Source organism: Lacerta agilis, chromosome 16, assembly GCF_009819535.1.
Source record: "Lacerta agilis isolate rLacAgi1 chromosome 16, rLacAgi1.pri, whole genome shotgun sequence".
Classification (NCBI taxonomy): Eukaryota; Metazoa; Chordata; class Lepidosauria; order Squamata; family Lacertidae; genus Lacerta; species Lacerta agilis.
Genome location: NC_046327.1, coordinates 16276056 through 16285830, shown reverse-complemented (window position 1 = coordinate 16285830; position 9775 = coordinate 16276056). Strand labels below are relative to the sequence as shown.

Below are 9775 nucleotides of genomic sequence, written 5' to 3'. Positions count from 1 at the left end.
AAGAAATGCTACTTCTGTCTGATCAATATCCAATCTACACTAGGGAAAGAATGGTAAATAGTCAAAATAATAGAATGTGCGGAAGAATGTGATAAACCTGTCTTTTAAGACGACACAAATCCCACTGGTTGTTTTGTTTTTAAACCCAACTTGAGCCACACCCATTATTATCCATAATCTGCACCATAGTAGTTAATGTGGTCCCCTCCAGATGTTGCTGAGCTCCAGTTCCCATTATCCCTTACTATTGGTTATTCTGGCTGGGGCTGATGGGAATTGGAGTGCAAGAATGTCTGGAAGGCACCACACTGGCCATCCTGATCCAATGTTTCCCGGACATAGGTCTCTAGGTGTTTTTAAATTACAACTCCCATCATCCCTAGCTAGCATACCGGTGTAAAGCCCATAGCTTCCTCAAAAGAATACAGTAAATGGAACTGTAGTTTTTATCCCTCACAGAGTTAAAGTTCCCTTAACAAGCATCAGCTGCCAAGATTATTTGGGTGAAGCTATGTTCTTTAAATACCCTTTAAATGGGTGCACAGTTAGTTTAAAAATTGAGAAACACACCAGGGATCTAGCCATGGGAAAATGCAGGGAAGTTTGCTGCCTCCTGGTTACTTATTTGATCAGTCTTCATCCTTTTCCCATTTCCAAATTTGTTTTTGGCTCCTTGACTTTGGCCATCAACTGGTTTCTAAAGCTTGAGTTGAATCACATTTCCATGCCTCAATTAAATTCTAACACTTTAAAGAAGATCTCAGCTCTCTCTCTCTGGTTTCTCATTCCAGGGAGAGGAGTTCCCCATCCCAAAATCCTGTTCAAAAGAAGCTTTTAAGGTTCTCCTCTGACTCAGTTTTGAGGTCTAAAAGATACAGTCAAGAAGATTCAATAGGGTCACATCTTCCCATTCAAATTGCTTTCCTCTCCACTACAGTGTTTATTGATTTTCCAATGCTAACTTCATCTCCCTCCCTCTCAGTACCAGATTAAAGTCTGGAAGGTATTACATTTGGCATGGAGGGGGAATATAAGGCTGGGAATGGGAGACATCCCCCACCCCCAGTCACTTAAAAAAAAAATTTCTCTGAAGAGCTTCAGAACGATTTCTTGGGGAAATGAAGATGCTGAGATATAATAACTTCATCTTTGCCTTCTTCCTTGCCTTCAAGGTGATGATGACACCTTATCATTTGGGAATCTTGATTGTTACTTTCCATAGACTGCTGTACACAGAGGCAACCACAGAAGAGGCAGACAACGGAGGGGGGGGGGAGAGAAGGTGGCACCAAGTTTTATTTTAAAAATTAAAGTGGGGTTCTGCGGTAGCCCAAACATTGCACAAGGCTTTTTAAAGTAGCAGGAGCGCTTGCTCCTCAGCGCTGCAAAGCTCCCTTTCTTTGTGTGTGTGTGTGTGTGTATATGTGTGTGTGCTTGGGGAAGAACTCAAACGACAAAGAGTCTTTATTTCCGGGAGAAGACTTCAAAATACGTGCTAGAAATGGACAATTTGAGTCCTTTCTTTCTCCCTCCGCCAACCCCCCCCCTTCCAACATGCAAGCTAAAAGAGGAGGGGGGAATTAAAAATCAACCACGTGGTAGATCTATGCCTTTTAAAAAAAATACAAAAAACCCACCACACTTTGCCACCTCCAGTTGCATTTATGTTCCTTCACCCTGCTCAGGGAAAAAAAAAAAAACCACACACACAACCAAGACGTAAAGATTTTAAGTCTCTCCTAGATGGACGTATCTCAGGGATCAGCTTAGGTGACAAGAAGGCGCATCTTGCGTGCAGGGAAAAAACCCGGGTGGCGCTTAGCTTTTATTTAGCAGAACTTGCCATGGCTGGTAGGAAAAGGCGAGGATGACCCAGCAAGAGGGAGAGCCGCTGCGGGCGAGGGGCTTCTCCCAGCACCTCCAAGGCTGGCGAGAGTTGGAGGTTTCTGGAGGCAACCAGGTTGGAAGGTCTCCCTTTCTCCTCGCCCCGCTCTGGAAGCGCCTCAGAAATCATCTCCCAAGAGGACTTTAAGTTTGGAGCCACCTTCTGCTGCCGCCTTCATCTTCACCACCTCCTCCTCCTCCATCTCTGAAGATCTTCCCACCCCCACCTCTCCTGCCCCTTCTCCTCCTCCTCCTGCCTTTCCCCCTTTCTCTCCCCACCACCCCCGTTGTTGTTGTTGTTGGTAGAAAGCCTTCTTGCACCCCCTGGTGCTCTTGCGTTTTGTGTGTGGTAGGCAAGGAGATTGTCTTCTCTCTCTCTCTCTCTCTCGCTCCCTCTTGGTTGCTCATTATTCAGAGAGAGACACACAGAAGGGTTGAGTGAGTGAGAGAGAGAGAGAGACGGATATCTCAGGTCATCTGCAGCTGCAGCAAGCCAGTGAAGGAGAGAGGGAGAGGGGGAGAGAGAGAGAGAGAGAGAGGGGAGGGAGAGGAGAGAGAGAGAGAGGAGAAAAAAAAAAGCAGGGGAAAAGATGGCGATCCTCCATTGCTGAGACCTGGCAAGGAGCACATGAGAACCTCAGCAAAGAGAGAAAAAGAAAGGAGCAACTTCCACAACAATTGCAAGAAGAAGAAGAAGAAGAAGAAGAGGAGCGAGAGGCAGGAGGAGAAGGGAAAGGACCCAGCCGCCGCCGCCGCCACCAGCAACCGGGACCTTCCTTGTAAGTTCTGGCCTTTGAAGCCCATCTCGGGTCTTGGAGGAGCAAAAGAGCAAAGCGAGGTTCTCCCTTTTGGGGCTGTCCCACCACCACCTTTGGGGAAGCTTGCAGAACCGAGGAGATCCATTCATTCAGGCGAGCTGGAGGAATTCGAGCAACACAAAACACAAGGTGGTGGCGGCGGCGGACCCGGTGGTTTTGTTGAGAGAGGAGAGGAGAGGAGAGAGGTCTCTCTGTGTCTCCTGTAATGGGGGAGGAGGAGGTGGTGGTGGTGGTGGAGCTGGTGGGAGGAGGAGGAGGAGGAGGAGGAAGGAAGGCAGTTAATTAATTTTGTGTTGTTGTTGCATTTAAGGCGGCTGTGGGGCGAGAGAGCGAGAGAGAGAAGTGCCAGGAGCGCCGCCGAGAAGTGTGTTGTGGGGGCACTTGGGGGTTTGGCTGTGTGGGGAAGTGACTGGATCTCCCAGGCGCTGGGAGAAGAGAGAGAGAGTGGTGGTGGGGGGGGGGGTGGAGAGAGAGGAAAAAAAGCTCTCTTGAGCTGCCTCGACCGGTGACCTCTTTCTTTCCTTCCTTCTTTCTTTGCTTTCTCTTTCTCTCTCTCTTTCTGCTCCTCCTCTTCTTCCAAAATCTGGTCCCTCTCTCTCTCTCAGGCAGGTAGACTGGACCTTCTTCTCTGCCCCCCCCCCCAAATTACACACACCACACACACACCCCAGGCATACACAACCAAGGCTGTCTCCCGCCTTTCCTCAAGTTGAGCTGCTGCTGGTGGTGGTGGGGGTCCTTCCTTCTGAAAAGGGGTTGCCTTGGAATAGGACAGCGGTGGAAGCTGGAGAGAAGCCATTACAACACAGTTTTTGCTCTTTGCTTTGAGAAGGGAAGAAAGGAAAAAGAGAGAGAAAAGAGTGGGGGGGGGGAGGAGAGGTTCAACAGAGAGCCTCACTTCTTGCTCGGTTCCCTGGTGTCCATGGCTTTCCAGGGAATGAGAAGCAGCTGAGCTTTCCCCCCTTTCATTTCCCTCCCTCCCCCCTCTTTCTTTATCTCCTTGTCCTCCATTTGCAAGCTGTCTGCTTTGGTTCCAGTCCAGACTCCAAAACACAAAGCTACTGCTCTTTCGCGCGGGCGCACACACACACAACACACAATCTCCAGGCATTTCTCTTTCTCTTGGAGTCGCCCTCCTTCTTCCCTGAGCTTTATAGTTTCTACTTCTGCATGAGGGTGTGTTTATGCGTGTGTATGTGTGGAAGGGAAAGGAAGATCCTGGCTCTGGAGATCTGAAGAGATCTCAGCTTGCAATCCTCTGTTGTGATGAGATTCCTTTCCTTTCCTTTCCCCCCAACCCAGAGAAAGTTTGCTCCTCTTGGTTTTTTTGGAAGGACCTTCTAGGAAGGGGGGGGGAAGGTGGCGAGATATGGGGTTGCTTTCTGCTGATGCTTTTGTGTGCATGCCTGCTTGTCTCATGAAGCTACTTGCATGTCTAAGAGGAAGTGAATAGTTGGACAGAGGGCTGTGATCTGAGTCAGGTAAGCCATGTCATGTTCTCTAGCTCCACCAGAAAATGGAGGAGAGGGAGAGCAAGGGCAGGCTTTTCCAGTAGACAAAGCTGAGATGGGAAGTGCTCATGCAATTATGGATGTTTCTCCATTTTTTTTTCTGAAGCTTTGTTGGCAAAGCCTGGCTTGACATTTTTTCCCCTCCAGTGAGCAATGTTTTTTGATGTCTCTTCTCTTTCTGACTCCAGGAAATGGACGATTTGAGGAAGTTTCATAGATTCTTTTCATAGATTCTCCAGAGACAGACAGAGAGTGAGAGACCTGTGCTCAAAAGGACATATTTCCCCCCTGCTTCTTTTATAGTTTCATTTTTGAAACCAACCCCTTTTAGATGTAACTTTTGGGTTCAACTTCATGGCCTTCAAGAGGCTGCTTCAGTTGACCAAAGATGTGCTTTATTTTTTGGGGGGTTGGGGAAAGGAATAGTTAAATATCTGATGAGCCTGACAGTGTTCTTCTGCAGAATGACATGAAATCAATGTCAATCAAGCAAATTTTGTGTTAGCCTCGCAGTGGACATTCCAATTGATGGTATCTTCTGGAAGTGTTGCAATTTTGGCAAATAATTTGGAGCTGCGTATGTACTTTTATTTTTATTTTTATTTTTAAAAAAATAATGAATCATGCAATTATGAGTATCTCTGAAATTCCATAAGGCATCTTAAAGGCTCTGTAATTCATGGAGGAATTTCTCTCATTGTTCCCCCCACCTTTCCTAAACCTGACCCTAAACATCAATTATGGAGCTTACAAATATTGGAGTTTCATTAGAATTATCATTATGATCCAGCCAAACCTAAGTACATTTAAGTTCCATTGATTTCCATGGAAGAGTTACAGTGTGATCCTATACATATCTAACACAGAAGTAAAGCCCCATTGAGTTCAGTGGAGCTTACACCCAGGTAAGTTGTGTGCAGGACTGTAGCAAGCATGCACTTAACTCTTTTCCATTGAAATTGGCGAGATTTTAAAATGCTGACATTTGCTTGGAACATGAATTCTATTTTTAGATGTAATTATGGGGTGCTAATATTTCAACAATGTGATGGCAATTCAGAAAAATATGGTATTTTTCTTCTTCTCACCTTTGTTTCCAGCTTCTAATTAGGAATACTCTAGGGTCATCTAAAGTTGATGAAAAATTAAATCTGCAGAGTCATCAACAGTAGCTCCAGCCTAACACTTTACTGTGCCTCAAAACAATGACCATGAATATTAAGAGTGTAATTAATTCTCTCTTTGAGAAGTTGGTAAGCAGAGGGTGAAATAATGAAAGTGAGGTAGCCAAAATATTTGAAATACTGAGAGGAGTTTCCATAGTAAAACTGCAAAAGCAAACTTAAGTGATAGAAATGTAGATATATATGTGTATGTCAAAGATAGCTTCATGTCAACAATAAGATAAGGAAACTCCCACCTTGAATTTATATGCAATCAACAAAATGGTAATTTCTGAAAATGTTAAATTTTGGATGATAGAACTTGGTGGCTTTATCTATGTTATCTAGGTTACTGATAAAACATTAGCCCTATCTATTTATTTTTTAAATCTGAGGAATATTTGATTTTACTAGTTAACTTTTGGTTGTGGTTGCACATTTCTTTTCTCAAACTTCTGAGTTCTTTCTAGCTGGTGAACAAAGCACAATGGTTCACTGCAAGACATTTATTGCATAATCTTTAATGATGTTGTGGTAGGCCCAATCCATTGCTTGCTGATGCCAATGAGTTCCATTTTTCATTTGCTTTAGTAGACACTGAGTCAAACTGCTATTGTTTTCTCTTCGTGATGAATCTACTCATATGCACAATATCTGTTCTTAAGAACTTGATTTACCTGTTTCAGAGTTATGGATGGTTTCTCTCTGATATATGAAGGTAAAGATAGCACAGGCAGAATTAAATACACAGGACAATTGGTAGAGTTAGGGTAAATGGTCTTTTGCAAGAGACCTGTTTTAAACTCATGGTTTCATCATCAGTGGTTGGTGACTGGTGTTGCAGAACAAACAAACAAGCAAAAGCCCAAGACTCTTCTTGCTAATAAAAACCACTTTGACTAGGACAACTTCCATCAAAAGCTGTGCTGTTCACTTTGCATGAACACCGCAATCACACTTCTTGCTCAGAAAAGAGAAGAGAGTTTCTGAGAGCTATTTGCACATGTGTGTCTCAGTACTTGATGGTCCCTCTTGACTTGCATGGAATATGTGAACTGCAATCCATTGTGCTTGAGATGGTGTCAGGTGATCTGGTGTTCGAGCTTGCTTTGAGACTCTTTGAGAAAATTACTCATGCACCCATAACATACTGGCTGCTTATCTACTTATTTCTTCAGTGAGTTGATTTTATTTTTGGGATTCCTTTCCATTTTGGGCTTGTGGCTGAGTTTGTCTTGGGGAGATGAGGGGAGGGAGGGAAGTAGTTTATTTATCGCCCTTTCCCATGGAAATCAGCGATATCATTCAGTTGTTATCCTATGCATGAATGTTCCACCAGGTGAAGAATTTGCCATGTTCATAATGAGATGATGAAAACAGAAACTAGTGGAAGAAAATGTAGGTCTTTTGAAGATTTAGCTTGATACTCTATGATCAACGTCAACAGTAGTCAAAAGCTACTCAGATTTACCCAAAGGGATGTAAAAAATGGAGAACTTTCTCCTACAACCTGTGATATTTCATACTTCATGTGTTCTCCTACAATACCAGGTATATCACTCAACAGTTTTCTCAAAACCTGGTTTGTAGCTGAGATTGTTTGTAATTTAAGGGTTTCATTAAAATGGAATTTCAGTAAAACTGAGTTCAGGGAGAGGGATGTCTAAATGACCCCTAAAGTGATTTTTAAAAAAATACAAAAAAGACCCACTAATTTGGTGTTAATGTAGCTGTTAAGGAGGTGTTAAACATTTGTTGATGTTTGTTCAGATCCTTGGGTGTATTTTGAATTGCAGGAAAAATATGTGAGTGTCAATTAGAGTTCAAAGGAACTATCACTGCTGAATCTAGATGTCATCCTTGATAGGAATCTTTCATCTCTTTTGTAGGAAATGTATACTTCTTTGTGCTTCCTGCAATTTCTCTGTACTGTAAGTGATAATCCTTAATAAGATTTCATATTTATATTTTATATTGCCAAATACCATTTATTTATTTATTTATTTAAAACCCCTAAATGCTGGTGTATGTGACCCCGATATATGATTAGTGGGGTGATTTTTTTATGAACTTAGGAGGGTTAAAAATGAAATAATTGTATCACAGTTATATATGGAGACAAGTTGCGTTCCAATATCAGTTGGCCTGATGGAATTTTATGGTGACAATTAATGGTAGAAAGAAATGAAAGTAGTTTTATTGCTAGAAAGGAAGTACTGAAGTCTTATACTAATCCAAGTTTTCAGGTAGGCTAGTCAAAGAGAATATTCTCGAAATATATATTCTTGGGTGTGGGGTAGTGGAGGTAACTTCTGCAATGCCTCTATGTATTGTATTCAATATTACACACTTAGAATTGCACCAGATTTAAGACTCTACTAATCTTCCTCTCTGTAATGTAGCTAATTTCTCCAATGAAGCTGAAGAACACAGGTCTGTCATTAAAACTGTGAGAAAACACAAAGAGAATGAAATTTGTGGGTATTGATGAATATCTATGAAAAGACAGAAGTTCAAGCACAATGCTGGTTAACACTCATTGTTGAGGCTGGGAGGAAGTACCGGTAGGTGGGCAAGTCTATCTCTAGTTAGCTAAGTTGTAACCAAAGAGTTCACCAGGCTTTAAGAGGATGCAAAGAGCAAACTTGAAGGAGTAGAGGATCCTTATCTTCTGCTGACAAATCAAGAAAACCATGCTTAATAGGTACTGATTGTATCAGATTCTTGAGGAAGTACTAATTTGTCTTTTGACCGCTTGCTTCTTTCTCAGTGAGTATTATAACAACAACCATGGCTAGAAAGCTATTTTATTTGGGTGCCTGCAGCACTCTCCCCAAATTGGATGGCTGTTTTTTTTTTTTTAATAGGGATGTGTCGTATTTCCAGTAACAGAAGTGAGTTGCACTAGATAACTCCTATGGTGGTGATTTCTACAAGGAAAAGAAGATGGGTCAGGCCAAATGTTTGATGCTAGGAACAGAGTTCATTCATTCCTGCATTGAAATAAATTATTATTATTATTATTATTATTATTATTGAAAGGGGGTTGGACTAGATGGCCGTTAGTGTCCCTTACAACTCTACAATTGTATGATTCCAAGAGGGTTGTTATATTTTTTGCGTTTAACTTCGAGGCACGTTTCACTCTTGTACTGAAATAGACACTTATGTCATCTTAATCAAGGCGTAGGCATTTCCCTTGCAGCTGTGGGGTAGCACACCATATTTTCTAGGGAATGGTATTTTTGGGGAGTTCCTCTGTCACTTCCCAGCTGGAGCGCAAGTTGTATCAGGGAATCCTGGCGCATCCTTACTCCATCCCTGGAAAAATGTCACTGCCATTATATTGGCAGAATGTTGTACGCATGAGAATCGATGATTTAATGGCTTTGCAAGAGACAAAGGTTAGTGCATGCATCCAACAGGGTGGCTTAATGTTTCAACACCCATGGCAGCCCCTCTTGTTGCATTAAGTTGGGGCATTGCTTAGACCAGAGGTGGCCAAACTTGGCCCTGCAGCTGTTTTGGGACTACAATTACAACAACAACAACAACAACAACAACAACAACAACAACAACAACAATAATAATAATTTATTATTTGTACCCCACCCATCTGGCTGGGCTTCCCCAGCCACCCTGGGTGGCTTCCAACAAATGTTAAAATACACTGGCCCTGTTAGCTAGGGATGATGGGAGTTGTAGTCCAAAAACAGCTGGATGGCCAAGTTTGGCCACCACTGGCTTAGACAAACTAAAGAAACCCTCCCCCCCCCCTTGCAATGAGTAATTATGGAGTCATCGCAACAGTGTACTAGTTGATGAATAGACCAGTTCACGGAGACTATTTTTTAATACGAGTGAAAGAAAGTTCATGCGGCACATCAGTGTTGCAACAGGCACTTAAATAAAAAGTATTTGTCACTTACTGAACCCCAGAATATTCGGCACAGCCAGTACTTAAATATCCGAACCATGGGTGGATATTACTTAATTTATTTATAAATGTATAATCCCCACTTCCGTAAAAAATACAGTAAGGCGGCATACAGAATGCTACATTGAATGCTGAAGCTCATGATAGCACTCATGAAGTCTTTGGCTACGAGAAATACAGGAGCCACAAGCATAGGTGGCTGAAGATTTAGGCAAGTTTATAGACCCAACAAAATCGAAAATTCTTTCTAGTAGCACCTTAGAGACCAACTGAGTGTTGGTCTCTAAGGTGCTACTAGAAAGAATTTTCGATTTTGTTTTGACTATGGCAGACCAACACGGCTACCCACCTGTAACTGGATTTATAGACCCATGAATGGCTATTTTTATAATGGCATATTTTATTGTTGTGACCCGCCTTGGGACCTTGTAGTAAAGTGTGGATAAGAAATTAATTAACTGA

The 9775-nt window shown here is 42.5% G+C and overlaps 1 protein-coding gene across 1 annotated transcript in view; it reads left to right on the top strand.

The window, feature by feature from the left end:
- Nucleotides 1–4632: 4632 nt before the first annotated feature.
- Nucleotides 4633–9775, top strand: part of ZNF462 (zinc finger protein 462) — a 144795-nt gene continuing 139652 nt past the window's right edge. Inside the window, 1 exon segment of the mRNA XM_033173076.1 lies at nt 4633–4771. The gene's annotated coding sequence lies outside the window, so the exon portion shown is untranslated.